This window comes from Pteropus medius, unplaced genomic scaffold, assembly GCF_902729225.1.
Source record: "Pteropus medius unplaced genomic scaffold, Ma_sr-lr_union100, whole genome shotgun sequence".
NCBI lineage: Eukaryota > Metazoa > Chordata > Mammalia > Chiroptera > Pteropodidae > Pteropus > Pteropus medius.
Window position 1 is genome coordinate 2,417,210 of NW_024354911.1, and position 16,861 is coordinate 2,434,070.

Below are 16,861 nucleotides of genomic sequence, written 5' to 3' on the forward strand. Positions count from 1 at the left end.
GAGGGAGGGAAAAGAAAGAAAAGAAAAGATAAAAGCCCACACATAATAATTTTGGGATCTTGGGACCTTCCTACAAGGAAAGGGGGAACTCTCTGATTAATTTACAGCTGGGGTGGATTGACTGTCCTTCCCATTTTTCCTTCCATCAAATATTGCAGATGCCCAGGCTTTATGCTGGCAGTGAGTGGGACCCAGGTGCTGTTTCCCAGTGCAGTGAGAGAGGCAGATGGAAAACAGCCCATGGCTTTTCAGTGTGAGATGCACTTGTGTGGGGATGGGGCTGCTGTGGCCTGAGAGGTCTGAGGAATAGGGGCTGGACCTTGAATCAGGGGAGGGTCCCCCATTCTGGCTGTGCCAGAGCCCAGCCACTGGGAGGTCTGTTGTGGTACTGGAAACAGTGGGAAACAGCCCCTCCCTACCTCCAGAGAGGTCTTTTCAATGCCCACTTCTGACCCTGTCACCCCCAGCTCGGAGCCTCTTGTAGCTCCTCCCCAGAGCCAGCCAAATTTCCTTGCTGGGTCACACCTCCATGCTTTGGCATATGCTCTCCTTAGCCTCAGCTGCTTTTCTGGCTGTTTCTTTGCTGACTCCAGACTGCCTTCAAGATTCAGCTTAGATCCCTTCCTCCAAGAAGGCTTCCAGAGCTCCAGGCTAGGTTTGATCACCTCTTCTGAGGCCTCATAGTATTCCAAACGCATCTTGGTGCTAGCTGCAGCTCCCTGTGTTAAAATTGCCTGATTACAATCCTGGTTCCCTTACTAGACTGTGAAGGGATCTCCTCCAGGGCAGGACCTGCGTCTTCCTGAGTGCTGTGACTCCAGTGCCCAGCACAGGTCTGAGTCAGGCCATGGTTATGGAGTGCAGGGTTCATGGTGAAGGAGGACGCTGTACATCTGAAAGGGAAGAAAGATAGAAAATCCTCCCCAGGCCCAGTAATAAGAGCCTAAAAGGAGCCTCGGCTTCCAAAAGCTTCCTTACAGCTTCTGCACTTGCCCTCTCAGCTTTAGGATCCACAACACCAAAACTCAGGCCAGCCCCTATTTCAACGTGAGAAAACTGAGGCCCAGACAGGTGCATGCCCAGGGGCTGGCAGCACCTCTGACACTGCTTCTCCCTCCCCATCCCACCCCCCAGGCTCAGGATGGAAAAACACCTGGCTGAGCTCCACCTGCATGCCTCATACTGCCTGCAAACCCATCCTTGGAGGCCCCCAGCCTGGGGCGGGGGGTGTGAAGAGGAGGGGGAGCCCCTAAGAAATGGGGAGAGGCTGATGCATTTCCCGCTCAATGTTGCAGCAGGCTGCTCCCCCTACCCGGAGCCTGGACTTTTGCCAGCCTCCCTAATCACCTCCTTTTCTTTTCCCACCTAGAGCCTCTCTCTGGGGATCCCCTCCCCCAACCTCTGTGCCCTGGGCCAGCAGCACAGCTGTTCCCAGGATAGTGGTTTGGGCCTGGGTGGCCTGTGCCCACAACTCTGACTCTTGCCCAGTGTCCGCCTCGCTTCTGTAGGCCTTTGGCCTCCATCAGGAATTACCTTCCTCCAGCTCTCCAGTTCAAAGGTCTTGGGGGGCTCCTCCTGGCCCTCCGGGGCCCCTTTCCCCAATGCTAGAGTACCCTCCCCTCCTACTGTGGGCAGGCTGGGTGGACTGTCCATGGAAGCCTTCCTAAGGCCAGCCAGCTGAGGCAGTGGGGTCTGGGCCAGGTGGTTGGCTCTTCCCCCTTGTTAGCAGACCTCTGGGGTTTCCGTCACTTAGGGCTGGTTACCAGGCAACGGTGTTGGAGGACTCGCTCTGGCTTGCTGCTGGCACAGTGGCTGCTGATGAGGGGGGAGGTGTAGAGCAAGGCTGGCTGAGGCCAGGGTCACAGTAGGGAAGCTCCAGGGAGGAGTGGGGGAACTGCCTCAACTCTGTAGCCTCAGATACTCCTTGTCATTATCTCAGCTTAGACTCATAGTCCTGCCCCAGTAAAGGAGACTCCAGGGTCCTCCACACAAACACCCACGCTCAGAGCCCTCAGATTTCCAGAAGACTGAGTAGGAGCACAGAGGGACATTTTCTCCTCTTTAGGGATTGGGCTCTGTGGCTCTGTGGCCTTACTGACTGCCACCCTGTGACCTGAGGTGTAGACCATGAGGAGTAAGATTTCCAGTACATAGGGCTTAGGCTTTGAGTTTAAATCTTACTCTGCCTCTCAATGGTTGTGTGACCCTGGACATGATGATTGCCTGTCTGAGCCTCAGTTGCCTCATCTGTAGAATGGGATGATAACCCCTGTCCTATAAGGCAGTGCACAGTATAGAAAATGCTCATTGTAGTGACTGGCACAGGGCCTACTCTCCACACTAGTTCATTTACTTCTTCCAAGCCCTGCTGTGTACTCGGCCCCAAACTTCCCACACTGCAAAGGGGCAGGATTGCAAACTTCACAGATGCTGACAGCTCACACAGGGGCCACTCAGCATTGCCAGGTGACCCAGGAACATGCTATCTTCATGTCCAAGGATATCCTTGTGCCCCCATCCTGCCTTTTTCTCCCTCGATGCCTGCTGACTTGATTTTTTAAAAAATTTAACACTCACATAGCCTTTACTGTGTACCAGGTACTGTTTTAAATGCTTTATGAATATTAATGCATTTAATTTATAAAATCCATTTAAATAAGTAAGTCACTTAACTCATTTATTTTATTAATAATCCATTTAATGTATTAAATAAAGTAGTGCTGAGGTGGATCCAGGGAGATATGATGGGACAGGGGCCTAGGCACACCTCTCTCCCATGCCGGGGTGGCTTCAGCTGTGCTGCTAGGTTGGGCACTAGTCTTACTACGTCTCGCCTGAAAGCCAGGCTGGGCTGGTGTAGCCCACAGGTGGGTCAGAGTTTTAGGAAGAGCAGTGATGGCTAATTAAAACTTCTGCTCAGAGAGGCCCCCTTGGGGCTGGGGTTGCCTCAGTCAGTTCCTCTGGGAAGGAACTCTAATTGGACCCCTGGGCCCTAGTAATGATGCAAGCTCACCAGGCAGAGGATAACAGGCAGGGAGGGAGGGAAAAGGAGGAAAGAAAAAGGTTGGCAAAAAAATAATAACAACCTTCCTCCCATTGTGAGGGTAGTGACTTGGGAGTCCCCAGACTGTCACTTAATTGCTGTGTAACTTTGGATTAGTTGCTTAGCTTCTCTGAGCCTCTGTTTCCTCATTGAAAAATAGAGATAATAAAAACTCCAGCCCTGGAGGGTTGCTGAGAGTAATATGCATGAAAAGTTCCTAGCACAATGCCTGGCTCAGAAGTGGGGACTCATAAAATTAGAAAAATTATTATCATGTTATTAAACCAGTATTATTATTATCATGTTATTAAATTATTAAAAATTGTTATTAAAAATTATTATCATGTTATTAAACTCATAAACTTTCATACCCATAAACTCATCTAGCTCTGAAAGCATCCTGGAAAGGAGGAGAGTGGGAACAAGCATTCAATTGGGGAGGTGTTTAGCTTCCCAGCTTTCTCTCCTAATGACCTGGGTCTGGGTCCTGGGCCCCACGAGGGATGTGGAGGAGCAGGAACAGGGGGTGTGGGTGGTAGCGGACATCAGGCAGAAGGTCAAGGAGCAGTCTGGGATGCAGATAGAACCAGAGGCCACAGAACGGAGAGGACCTAATTAGATAGAAAGGAACAGACATGTTTGGTGAGGGGAATGGCCTAAGTAAAGGCCTAGAGACTAAAGAGTTCAGAATGCCATTAGAAGCCACAGGCAGCCAATAGGACTAGAATTGGGGTGAGCTGAGACACCTAGGCCAGTGTGACCGACAGCCACTCTATACCCTGATGAGGCCTGGGGTATGGCCTTAGGCTGCGAAGAGGAGAATATGGAGGGAAGAGGGTGTTCTACCTGTTCATTTTCTGGTTGCAGCAAAGTGGAGCTCACTAATTTTCCTGCCCTCCGTCTGGAGGTCAGTTTCATCCCCTATCTGTGAGGCCTTTATTACAAGTCCATCTCCCTGGGCTCTCCAGCCCCTTTGGGAGGCCACACAGGCCTGTTCTCAGAGGGACAGAGCCCAGGCCAAGGCCCTGACTAGGGCTGGCATGGGGTAGCCCCAGACCCCTCCAGGATGATCCAGCTCAGTGACGTCACCTCTGTTCTCATAGGCTGCTTCTAATGGTACCCAGCCCATGTCTGCCTTGGCTACAGTAGGCCTCAGGATAGGGCAGTGGGCCTCCATCCTCCTTGATGCTCCCCCAGAGCAGAGCATTCTGCCCCTCATGTGCTCCATGAACGCTTCCAACAAGTGTGGCCTCAGAACACAAGTCCTTTTGGATCAGGGCCAGGGCCAGGGCCATGGTGTGGAGGAGACCAGGATGCATTTTAAGGCAGCTGGTCAGCCCTAGTAAATCAATCTTGTAAATAAACACTTTACTCTGGATCTAGGCCTGGGCCTCCCTACTTACTCTGACGGCAGCGCCTTCTGCTTGTGCAGTCCCCACCTCCTGTCAGCCAGGCCATCTGTAGCTCACTTGGCTCCAATTAGCTCAGTAATTAGCACCTCATCAAGCCTGTCTGCCTTTGCACAGCTCCCCTGAGAAGGGGTTTTTGGAGGTCTCCATGACATCAGAGCTTAAGGCTGGGACAGATCCAAGTAGGCCAAGGGGCCAGTCTACAAGGCCCCTGTCAGTCTCCCTGCACCCATGGGTGCCCCTCAGCATTCACTGATGTGTATTTCTCAGCATAGGGTAATGACACCACCTGAGGAACCCCTCAGGGACTGGAAGGCAGAGGAGCCCCACTCAGGACAGGGCTTCTCCAAGCAATCTCTCGGCACCCACACACGCCTCTTCAGCAGCCCTGCTTATTTGGGGACCCCTGATTGGCTGGGATATCAGGGAGATGGGCAGGGGGGAGGATAAGAGGACAGCCAAGTCCCCAAGGTCCCCTAGGGAAGGAGGCAAAACCAGCTGGGGTCAGATCAGGTCAGTGAGGGTAGAGTGGGGTAGGGGTGGCCTGTGGCTGGTAGGGGCAGAGAAGGCCTCCTGCAAGAGATATGAGGCACTGTCAGAGAGTGTGTGAGGCCACAGCACAGCAGAGTGGCTCTAGGGTCAGGCGCAGGCCAACATGTCCCCTAACTAAGCTCAGTTTCCCCACCTTTAACATTAGGACAATAATAGTAATGTCCCCCAGGTTCCAGAGAGATAATAGGAGGCAGGATGTGGGGTAAGCAATAGTGCTATGGGGGTGGGAGGCTAGTGGCAGTGGTGCCCATTCCATGGGGCAGGAGGTGAGCATCAAGAGAAGACACCTCTTGCCTCCCTTCCCCTGACTCAGATCTGAACTGGCTCAGGGGTCTTGATGGGGAGTGAGGGTCTCATCAAGGTCTGCTCAGGCTTGGGGAGAGGGAGAGCATGTTAGGCCTTGGTAACAAGTATGAATGGCACAGGAGACCCAGACAGGCAGGAATTCAACCTCCCCCAACTGAGGCCTGAAGACTGAGGCAACCTGAGGCTGTGGTCAGTCATGAAACTCAAGCCCAGCTGCAGGAGAGGCAAATAGTCTGCAGCTGGGGAGAGGCGTGGCCAGGGCAGGGCCTGCTTCTCGGGTGAGTCTCCAGTTCAGTACAGAAAAGTCCCACTGCTGCCTCACTGTCCTGGCACTGAAACACCCTGTTAGTGCCTCCCTCCTTAAGATGAGCATCGCCTTCTTAGGAATGCTCTGGTGAAAAAATGGTATCAGCCACTTAATCCAGGCCCAAACCACAACCTGCCATTCATGGCTGAGACCTCGGGCAAGGCCCTTCACCTCTCTGAACTCCAAGCGGGATAATAATCCTGGCCCAAGTTCATGGTGAGGGTCAAGTGCCTAGTGTTTCCACACACTTGAACAGGCCTTGCAGGCAGTAAGCACTCAGGGAGTCTATGTTCTTTCTCCTTTCTCAGAAGCTCTTGGGACCCCGAGAAAGTGCTGGATCGAACTCTGCTTTACCTGCTTTGGAAGAGTTCTGTGAGTCAAGGTGAGAATCCCAGAAAGCCAAAACCACATCCCCCATCTCTCCTCCCTCTAAAAGCTCAATGCTGGAGGGGAGGGGCAGGCAAGTCCTTCCAATAACATCTCCCGTTTTCATGCCTCTGGCTCCCAGCCCTCCCTTAGCTATCCCAAGCCCAGCTCAGTCCAGCTTACCTCTCATTCCCCAGTCCTATCCTGATTCCTAGGCAATAAGCAGGAAATGTGCCAAGACAATCCTAATATTAGGGACAAAAAACCTTCTTGAGATGGGTTTGTTTGATTAAGGGAAAGGAACTCAAACTCCGTGGCTCCTTATCTCCAGTGGGCAATTAGAGGGGCTCCTGCTGTCCCGGCAGGGTCCGCCTGGCCCACGATGATCCTCTGAGTGGCACCCTCCAGAAGTCCACAGGGGCTTCCTATGACCCACACCTTGGGTGCTATGAGCTGCTGCCATGGTCCTTGTTTATTTCCAGAAGGGGCAGCATGAAGCCCTCGGGGACAAAGGGTTTGTGAAGGCATTTGGGGGCAGGTGGGGAGACTGTACCCATTGCTCAGCTGGCTATGGTGCTGTGAGAGGTGGTAGGGAATGCTGGCAAACCCAAGAAGTGGATCTGGGCTTGGAAATGAAAGGTCTGCCCAGCTTCCTGAGACCCACCTGTCCACATCCCATGTCTTCTGCCCATGAACAGCCCTTTTTATTTCTCAGCCAGAGCCTGCCCAGAATGAGAGGGGCCATCTCTCATCTACCCCTACAACCCCTCTATTCCCCAGCACCCCTATGGACTTCGAGGGGCTCCCTGATTGGCTGTCCCTGTGCTCCAGGGGTCAGTAGGGGTAGAGTGCTACCTACTCCCCAGGGCTGTGGCTGGGAGCCAGTCCCTGGGGAGCCAGTCCCTTGGGAGTCATGACTGTCACTGTGACCTGATATGCTTCTACCAGGATGCCAGGCTCCCCACCCTGTGACAAGTCAAGATAGGCCTCACAGAGCAGAATGAGGGCCCCCCTGAACCTGAGAATATGCCTTTGGAGCCAGGGGATTGGAGGGCAGGGGGCCCACACTCTGTGCTAGAGGGGCTGGGGAAGATTGATGCCCAGTCCTCAGCTCAGATCCAGACTCTGCCATTTCTTAGCTCTGTTACTGTAGGCAGGTCATTTCACTTCCCTGAAGCACAGTTCACACAGGTATAAAATTAAGATAATTGCTACCCACCTCATGGGACAATTAAGCAGAATAAGTAAAGCTATGAATTTGAGGAACCCAGCAGGAGCTGGGCTGTGCAGCCAGGGTGCACAGGGGCAGTGTGTGCCAGGGGCTATCTGGCCTGGGACAACCAAGAGCCTCCCCATTATATGCCACCCCAACCCTCACTCAGCCTGAAGCCTTTTCTCCTCTACTCTCCCCACTCCTTGTTCAATCTCCTGCCCAGCCTCGTCCTGTGAACTCTGTCCAGGGCTGTTTACTCTTGTAACAAGGACAATATCAGTCCAGAGCCTGACAATTCATGAAGCTTAGTGGACTATAGTAGACAGCAGTCTCCTGAGCTATGGGTTAGCAGGCTATTGTGCAGAGGAAGAAGGCAGGTGAAGTGACTTGCTCAAGGTCTCACCACCAGGAAACAGCAGATCCAGGAGTCAAACAAGCCTAGGGTTTCTCACTCCCAGCCCAGTGCTCCCGCTGACAGGCCCCAATGGAGCCCTCCCAGCCAGGCCAGACGCCCAGGAGCTTAGAGGACCCAAGAGGAGAACAAGGCTGTGTCCATGCAGAAACACACCCACACTTGGACCGACACAGACCTACAAACAGGGCTCTTCGTTCATTCTTTCCTCCATTCATTCATTTACTCACTCACTGGTTCTTTCTTTCACAGTCTTTTGTTCTGCCAGGCCTATTATGCCAAGGTGTACATAACCTCTGTGTGTGCCCATAGGACTCACTAACTAGTTACCTAAGGCAGGAGGGCCCTAAAAGACCCCAGCCTCTCCCTCCTGGACCAGAATCAGGAGGTGCTAGGAGGGCATGTGTTGGGGTGAGGGTGTTCAGTCACCAATGCCTGCTCCAACTTTGTCCCCCTATCCCTAGTCCTGTCCTTAGCATCCACTGCTTTGGGGTTTATACCAGGTTCCTCCACCAGACAAGCAAAGGGCAAGTTTGCATCCTGGCTGCACCCAGCTTAACTTGGTAACATCAGGCAAATCACTGGACACGGCTGACCCATTTTCTCATCTCTAAAATGGGAGCTGTTATGCCTTTCTTCTTCTTGTGGAGGGGAGGAAAAAGATCTTGAATGAAAAGCAACTGACCTAGTCCTCACTTTTTCACCCATTCCCACCTGCCAGGAATGGGCTGGCCCTCTACTCCAAACAGCCACCTTGGACAGCTCTAGGAATGAATGAATACCTAGCTCACCCAGCTGGACTCCCTCCCTCCTCCACCCCACCCTCAAGGTGGTCCCATAACATTTTGCAGGGAGACCTCTGCAGGATGATTTCTGCTGGATATCTCCCACTCTCCCACTGTCCCACCCCGTCTAGCCTCCACCTGCTTCTGTAAGGCACTGAGGGCATCTTGTCCCCTCCTTCCCTATTTCCCATCTTTGTTTGAGCTCCACCTGCCTTCTCTTTCACAATCCCCTCTTCTGCCCCGTATGACTCACAGGGGTGGGCACCCAGTTCCCTTCATCTCCTCCTCTACTTCGGCATTGGAGCCCAGGCTGCTACCACCCCACCCCTACCAAACTGGAAGACCGGAACAATCCAGACAGGGGGTCGAGTTCCAGCCACCCCTTGCCTCAGTTTCCTCATCAGTAATTTGGGAATAAAAATACCTAAAGTTATTGTGAATGAAAAAGGGGCTCTGTAATAAATCCGATAAGGTTAGTAACAGAAAGTAACCTCAAAGGGTGATCTGATCATAAATTCCTAACTGGCAAGTCATGGTGGGTAGTCACACCCCAGGCGTATAAAAGGTTTATCTTTGCCTTAAACCAGCCCTATCCATTGTCCTTGTGCATTCTGGGTTAACACACCTTTGAAATGCCTGGAGTAATCTTCTTTTTCAGACCCCTTGGAGGCAGGCGTAACCACCCTCGAGGGAGCACATAATCTTGTTAACTATCCTGTAATCCAATCATAGAGATTTCCCTGCCTTCTTTCTCCCACTTTCAGGTCATCTTCCTTTTGGTCCCTCCTTAACTTCAAATGTATAAAAAGAACTGCAATACTATCATTGCTGGAGCGTCTGAGAACTTATTTCCCAGCATGTCATCAGCTTGGCTCAAATAAACTCAGTCAAACTCTCATAAACATTCTCTACAGGTTTGGATGTTCTTACATCAACAGTATGTTGTGAGGCCAAATTAGAAAACCAATATCTCTGGTGTACATGTCAATATAAACAATAGGAATGAAGGGATAAATAAATGAACAAACCCTTGAGTCTGCTCTAACTTCTTTTTTAAAAAACCCTAATTAGCAAACTCAGATGCTCTATTTCTCATATTGTGTCACTCGGTACTCCCATCGTGGGCTGCATATCTGTGTCTTTGAGGTCCCACGTACTGGACACATTTGCAGAGGCGGGCTGCCCCAGAAAGAGATGGGAGGCTGCATTAGGAGTCAGGATGAGGCCTGGAGAGGCCCGATGAGAGTTCCCTGACTCAGGAGAATCTAGAGCAATAGCTCAGGCCTGAGAGTGGGTGGGACCCAAGTGGCTGCTGCCTGAAAGGCCTCACGTCTTCAGCATTCTATCATTCAGCAGAGGCTCCACGCAGAGTAGCTGCCAGCTTACATGGACTGGGAAAAGGCACCACTCTGGGCACACAGAGCTTTGTGCCAGAGTGCCGGAACATGTGCTAGGTTTCAGGAACTAGAAGCCATTTTGGCTGGATACCGTAGTGCATTACCCAGCCTGCAACTGGCAGGAAACCAGTGACTTCTCTGGTAACTCTGAAGATGGCTGAGTGGCTTATGTTTCTCCAAGTAGACTTCCCATTCAGCAGCTCACCCTGTGCCCATGGCCTCCATGCCCACACTTTCCATAGCTGGAACTCCCTACTCCTCCCCAGCCCTTAGACCTTTAGCGCCTCAGTGGACTGGCACAGAGCAGTGTCGGTGATAGGCTTTGGCCTAAGGTCAGGATGAAGGAGAAAAACAACATCCTAGCTAAGCACAAGCAGCACAGACCAATCAAATGCTGGCTTTCTTATTTTAAAACCCATCAGCTGTTTCCTGTCCTGCCACACCCCATTCAGGTCACAGCTTGCTGACTTCTTCTTGGGTTCCACTCCCCACCCCTGTCTGAAATGCTTGTTCTCCCATTCTCATTTGTAGCAATTTAGCCTTCCACCCCCACCCCTGCAAACCAGATGTGTCTCCACATTTCTGAGCCCACCCAGGCAGCTTGCTATGCTAGGGCACCTATCAACCCAAACCGCAACAACCTTCAGCTGCAGTTTATCTTTTAACAAGTTGCGCCCACTCTTAGACAGTGTCCCCTTGCCCACCCACATAGAGAAACGGACAAAGAATGATAGATTTATTCTTCCGGGATTTTTTTTCTTCTCCGTGGGTATGGTCACATTCTCATCTCGTCATTTTTAATCTGTTAAAGACAATATCAGACACATTTTAGATTGTGAGCACATGTCACAGGTTTATCATAAACTGGTTAGCAAAGGAACTAGTCGAGGAAAACAAAACACATCAGCTTCCTCCGGAATCATGGCAGAAGCTGTGTAATAAAGTGATCTGGAGCACAAACATTAAAGTTGGGCTACCTGGTTTCAATCCCAGTTTTGCTCCTTTCTAGCTGTGTGACCGTGAACAAGTTTACGTAACTTCTCTGTGCCTCCATTTCTTCACCCATGAACAATGGATAATAATAGTACTTCTTCATAGGGTGGTTGTTGTGCCTGAAAGCTAATTGAATTCAAATTAAATGAATTAATAGATATAAGCTACTAGCACAGTGTCTGGCACACAATATGCATGATAAGAGTGTTAGATATTATGAGCAAGTTTATGTAGAGAAGAAAAAGGAACATTAGATAAGGTTGTTTAACTGTGTACAGGTCTGGTTAGCTTTACGGGGCTGTAAAGCTGTCACTTTTATATCAGCTGCATGGGTTAAACCTGGGTCACACCAACCAGGACAGTCCTTCCAAATTTCCAGGTGTGGGCTATTAATCAGAAATACCAGCTGCGGAAGTTTTTTGTTGTTTGGTTTTGGTTTTGGGTCTGGGATATCTTTGTTTCTTAGACTCCAGACCATATCCCTGAATGATTATCAGGAACATCATTTAATCAAGCGGAGCCTGGGGAGTGGGAGGTGGCAAAGAGGATGAGAGAGCTGAGAAGCCTGTGCCATCACAGCCAGGTGGTGCTGGTAGAGGGCCCTGCTGCTACTTAGGAGGTGCTGGGCAGTGAGGCCCGGAACTAGGCAACTGAAAGCCTCGTCTGTGGTCTTGGCCATGGGAACAGCTCTCAAGGGCCAGCCATAGTTTCTAGCCACTGACCACACTGTCTTCTGAACTGCATGGCTTGCATGGAGCTCCTTCCCTGAGTTCCCAGAGTGCTGGCAGGCTCCAGAACCCACTGGCCAGCCTTCTTCTGGCTTGAGTGTCCTGTGGAGGAGGGGAAGACTGCAGGAAGACCCAGCCAGGCTGAGCTGGGAGCCAAGAGGGGCTTGGCAGCTTCCCAAGGACTGGCACAGTGCCTCCTCCTTCTCCACCCCTGACTGCCCAAGCTGGTCAGGACCTGGCACAGAGCATTCAGTTAATAAAGCTGTATTGATGTTACCTGGTAAAAGCAAACCTGAAGACACAAGATCAGCTGACAGCTATCCAATAGAAATATAATACCAGCCACATGTTTTTAAAAAATTTTCTAGTAGACACAAAAAAGTAAAAAGAAAAAAGTGAAATTAATTTTAATGAGATATTTTAATACAATTTATCAAAAATATTGTTTCACATGTAATCAATCTATGAAGTTATTAATATCTTTCATCTCATGCTAAGTCTTTGAAATCCTGTGTGTATTATATACTTGCACATATCAATGAGGACTAACCACTGTAGAGGAGGAAGAAACTTTCCCTTTTAGGTTCAGTTACTGGGGACTGCGAATTAAACTGACAAAAGACAGATTAACAGGGGGGAAAAGTGTATTTCGTATGTACATAGGAGCAAAGAAAGTAGCTGCCTTGTTAAATGATTAAAGTTAGGAAAAGAGTGGGGAGAAATAACTTCTATGGGAAAACGAATAGATTTCTTTAGGAGGACAAATGACTTTTCTAAACCTTCCATCTGGAAGATAAGGTTTGTGATAATATTTGTCTATGGGTATGAATGGTCTCTCATCTTCAGGGCAGTAAAACTGGAGAGGGGATTCATGGCAGCCTCATTTCCCAGAAGTTGCTGCTTTTAGTCAGATAAGAGAAGATCCCAAGAGACTTTTTCTACATCTGTTGCATCTCAAATGTCTTCATCTTAAAATAATCTCATGCCAACTCTGGAATTCCTAGGGGGTCCTCACACGACATTTCAAGTGCCCAATAACCACATATGGTTACTTTATCGTACTGCGCAGGTGCCGAATCACCGCATAGTGAAGTCCCAGCCCGCCTCGCCGCCGCCGCTGCCCCCGGCTCAGAACGGATCTCGACTTCCCTAACTGGGAGGCACAGAAAGCTAACACAGCGCCCTGGTTTCACAAACCGAGGCGCAGTTCCTACGCGGTCACTGCAGAACCCCCACCCTCGAGCCGAACCGGGTTTCAACCAAGTCCCAGGAGCCTCTGGAGAAAACTTGGAGGCCTTCCTGTCCTGGCGGCCCGGGGAAGGAGGCGCGTCGCCAGCCCTCTGCTCCTTGGCCACGGCGGCAGGCGAGGACCGCCGGGACGGGAAGCTCCCGGGAACCCTGATGTAACTCGGCACCTGGCTTGCAGGAGAAACCCCCAGGGCTGCTGCCGCCTGTTTACTGCAGCTGGAAGTGAAGAGGGTGGAGCCCCAGCCGCCCCGCCCCGGCGCCCGGAGCTTCCCACCCCTAGTTCAGGGCGCGCTATAAGGTCCTCCGGGGGATCCAAGGGTCTTGATCCCGGTTACAGAACCCCGGCGGGTCGCTCGGCTCCCGCGGGGATTGGTCTTGTTTCAGCCTAAGATCTGGAGCAGTGGCGGTGCCAAGGGGTGACTCCGAAAGGGCCTGAGCCCTAAAGCAACTCAAAGTAACATTCGAACCAAATAAAAAACTGGAGCTTGCTATGCCCGCTCAGCTTCGAGACAAGGGCCCTCGGAACTGAACGTACCAGCGTCTGCACTGCAGTGGTGGCAAGTCCTTACATCTCTGTAGTCTCAGTTTCCTTCTCTGTACAATGGAGAGCACGTTGACATGACACTGTCTGATTCTAGGCCTCGTGGGGAGCACTTCTCTAGGCCCTCCAAAAGTCTACTTCAGGGGAAAAAACTCCAGCATTTCCTAGGGGCCCTTCTTAATTTGCTTGCATGGAGAGTTTGCTCTTGATTAGAAAAAGTTGTTAACACCCTGGAGGGTTAAAGGGCAGAATTGCCTAGGGGCTGAGACTTAATGTGGCCTCCAAACTCTCTTAACTGCATCTGCTCTCAGCCCCCTCCATGCCCAGGCCTGGCCCACTAGGGCCAGTGAAGGAGAGGAGTGCCTGCACTCACAGCATACACCCTAGCTGAGCTCCCAGGCCAGACACAGGCCTTGGACCCCCAAGGGAGAGGCAGAAGTCAAGACAGAGTGTGGCTGGATGACAATGAGTCCGAATGGAGCCCAAGGTTGGGGCAGTGCTGATGCCAGCAAGAACTCCAGCAGCTGTGGCCTGTGCCCACTGCAAAGGTTCTCCCTCCCAAACTCTCAGTGCCCTGGTGAGGCAGGCAAGCTGAGTCCAGATGAGAGATCTGAGAGTCAGAGAGAGCAGGGTAGCCCCAGGTCACCCAGCGAGTTGGTGACAGAGCTGCAATTAGGACCCAGGCCCCTGCTTCCAAGTCTCTCATGCTCCCACTCCTGAGAGGCCAGAGCCCCGTGAACAGGAGCACTTGGAGGCCAGGTCTGAGCTAGGCAAGGCAGGAGAGTCTATATTTGGACAGAGTGTAGAGTAGGAGGGGCTCTCTGAGCTGGGAAGAAGAGAGGGAGGTTTCCTGGGAAGAAAACAGCCTGGTAGAGATGTAAGAAGCAAGGGTGCGAGAGGTCTGGCCAGAGATGAGGGTCTGGGGGTCAGTTGGGGACTAGCAACTAGTCCAGGTCAGTGAGCGTCAAGGGAAATTCTTGAGTAGTGGTGGCAGACCAGATGCAGGATGGGACACTGTTGGTTTTGGGGCTAAACTTTCTGATTCTGCCTCCACCTCAGGTTCTCCCATTTCCCAGCTCTTGGGTGTGTTTTCTTCTTTCTGTGGGCCTCAGTTTCCTCATCCACAAAATGGGGTCAGCTCCCTGTTCTGCTCGTGACTGAGAAGATGCTTTGTGACTGGGCTTGACATGCTTGAGTGTGTGAGGGGCTCATATACAAATGTGACAAAGAGAATGGTGTCAGGGAAGACCTCTCCTAGCGGTATCTCCCTCCCTTGGATTCACTGGCCCCAGAGGGAGAGGCCCCATGCACTTGCCCCGCCCCCAACCCTGCCAGCATGTCTAGCAAATATTTGTGCCTCTGATTTAGTCAGTGGCTGCTAGAATGTTCTGTCCTGCTTCTCATGGCCCTTTCAGGCTTCCAGGCTTCTGCCTCAGACTGTAAAGATCCTGGAAGAGGACAAAGTGCAGGGCTGGGACTTCTGGGTCCTTCCCTGAACTCCCCTCCTGCCTAATCCTCCTGAAATCCATCGTTCCAGTTTTTTCCTGAAGTTCAGAACCCTGTGCTTGGCACTGTGCAGGGACAAGAGATATGTAGTTCTAAAGAGGCTCTCCTAAGAGCTAGGACTTTGGGTCCAAATGCGAGCCCAGCAGTTGGCTTGCTCTGTGGTCTTGGGTGAGTCAGGTTACCTCTCTGAGCTAGCTCCCTCATCTCTGAAATGGCAATGACATGGTTTGGGTCAGTGTCTGGAACTTAGTAATTGTTTTCTTCCCTAGCCTTTCTTCCATGGCTCTGCACTGTCCCCTAGAAGTTTGGGCCTGCCCAGTTTAGCCAATAAAAATAGCAAGAGTAAGAAGTTTTCAGCATTATTAGTGCTCTGTACAATAATGTTCCGGTAAATGTCTAACAACCAGCTCTTAAAAAAGTCCTGTTTTGTAGTATCTGCCTGATTTCTGTGTTGATATTTTTGCCATGGCCCTTTCTAGCTTCAAACAGGACATAACTGAATGCGGAATCAGGAGCCAGTGAGCTAGCTCAGCACAACACTGGAGACAGGATTGGCTACATGATTTGCCAGGCCTAGTGCAAAATGAAATCGCAGGGTCCCTTGTTCAAGAAGGAGAGGAAATCTTTTTTCTTTTTTCTATGATTTCTGTCTCAATCCATCATAATGTTCTTTTTATTTATGTAATGTCACACTTCTTCCAGCACGGGGATACTCACAGGGCAAGTGCAGACCCTGACAGATGGGGGTGGGCAAGCCCCAAGACTTGGCAAGCACATATAGGGCCCACTGACTACCAGGTTGTCCCTCTCGCCAGCCACCAGACAAGTGCCACAGGAAGTGGAGTAGGCATCTTACATTTCCACAGGCCCGCAGTCCCAACCTGTGACCCAGGATCCGAGCGAGGATGCTCAGAACCTGGGTATGAGTGGAGAGAGGCTTGCCCTGTCCAAGTAGCCCTGCCGAAGGCGCCTTATTGCTTCCAATCAAGGGAAAGATGGCCAGTGGTTGCAGGGTGAGGAGGAGGAGGAAGAGGCCAGGTGGAGCTGATGTAATGGAGGATGAGGGAGCCGGCAGCCAAGAACTTGTTCCAGGGAGGCAGAGAGGTGACAAGAGGCTGGACCACACTGTGAGCAGGAGGCTCCAAGCCTCCGGCATGGGCTCTATTACCCCACTGGACTTGACTTACGAGGCACAACTTCAAAGGTAAAATTCAGTTCCATCCCAGTGCATTTAACCAAGTTCAGGGTCCTTCTGAGGGCAGGGCCTTGTGAGCTGCTCTGCTCTCAGACCCAGGAAGAGAAGAGTAGCTTCACAACATCCTCCCTGAGCAACTTCAGTCCTTACATCACAGATACCTGGATATGCTGAGGGTAGGACAGGCCAAAGAGACTCACACATCCCTTCCTTAGAGAGAATCTCCACTTTGGGGGAAGCATTCACAGGGCATTGCGTCTTAGCAAAACTTGTTAAACAAATGGGTTACAGCCTTGTTATGGAACATTTATCATCGATCATTTGTATCATCTCTTTCAGTTTATATGTGCACTGTGCCACTTTTCTCTTTTTGAAAATACTGTCTAAAAATGTGTCTTTTGCTTCTAAACAAATGAAAGATAACATTTTCAAACCCCTAATTCACTGCCCACCTGCACAACATACAATGGTCTGCCTTCATTGGTCTGTAGAGACTTAAAAGTTTTCTCCATATTGATATTTATCCTGGGAATTTAAGCCAAATATTGACCCAGTTTTAGCAAATTTAGAACAGTAGCTTCTTGGCTGAAAAGAAAATGTTTTTACTTATTAAGTATGTTTGTTTGTTCCCTTGAGGGGAATGACCGTGGTGTTCCAGGCATATACTTCCTGATAAGGAGAATTTGGAAGGGGCACTTCTCACACCACACAGGCCCCAGCCCAGGGTGGCATGGGTTTAGTTTTCCAGGAGTGGCCACATACTCTGGGCCAGCTGCTGGAGGGAGCATCTCGCCAGGGAGGAGGGCAGAAAAGTGCAGACAAAGGATAAGAGGACCCCACTCTACGTTCCCCTGAGCTCT

General features: G+C 50.9%; 1 long non-coding RNA gene across 1 annotated transcript in view; it reads left to right on the forward strand.

Moving 5' to 3' along the window:
• LOC120597929 (uncharacterized) overlaps positions 1 to 13,381 on the forward strand; it is an 18,949-nt gene extending 5,568 nt beyond the window's left edge. The window contains exons 3-4 of the long non-coding RNA XR_005651475.1: positions 5,926 to 5,999; positions 12,581 to 13,381. This is a non-coding gene — a long non-coding RNA (uncharacterized LOC120597929). The remainder of the gene's footprint in view (positions 1 to 5,925; positions 6,000 to 12,580) is intronic.
• The last annotated feature ends 3,480 nt before the right edge of the window (positions 13,382 to 16,861 follow it).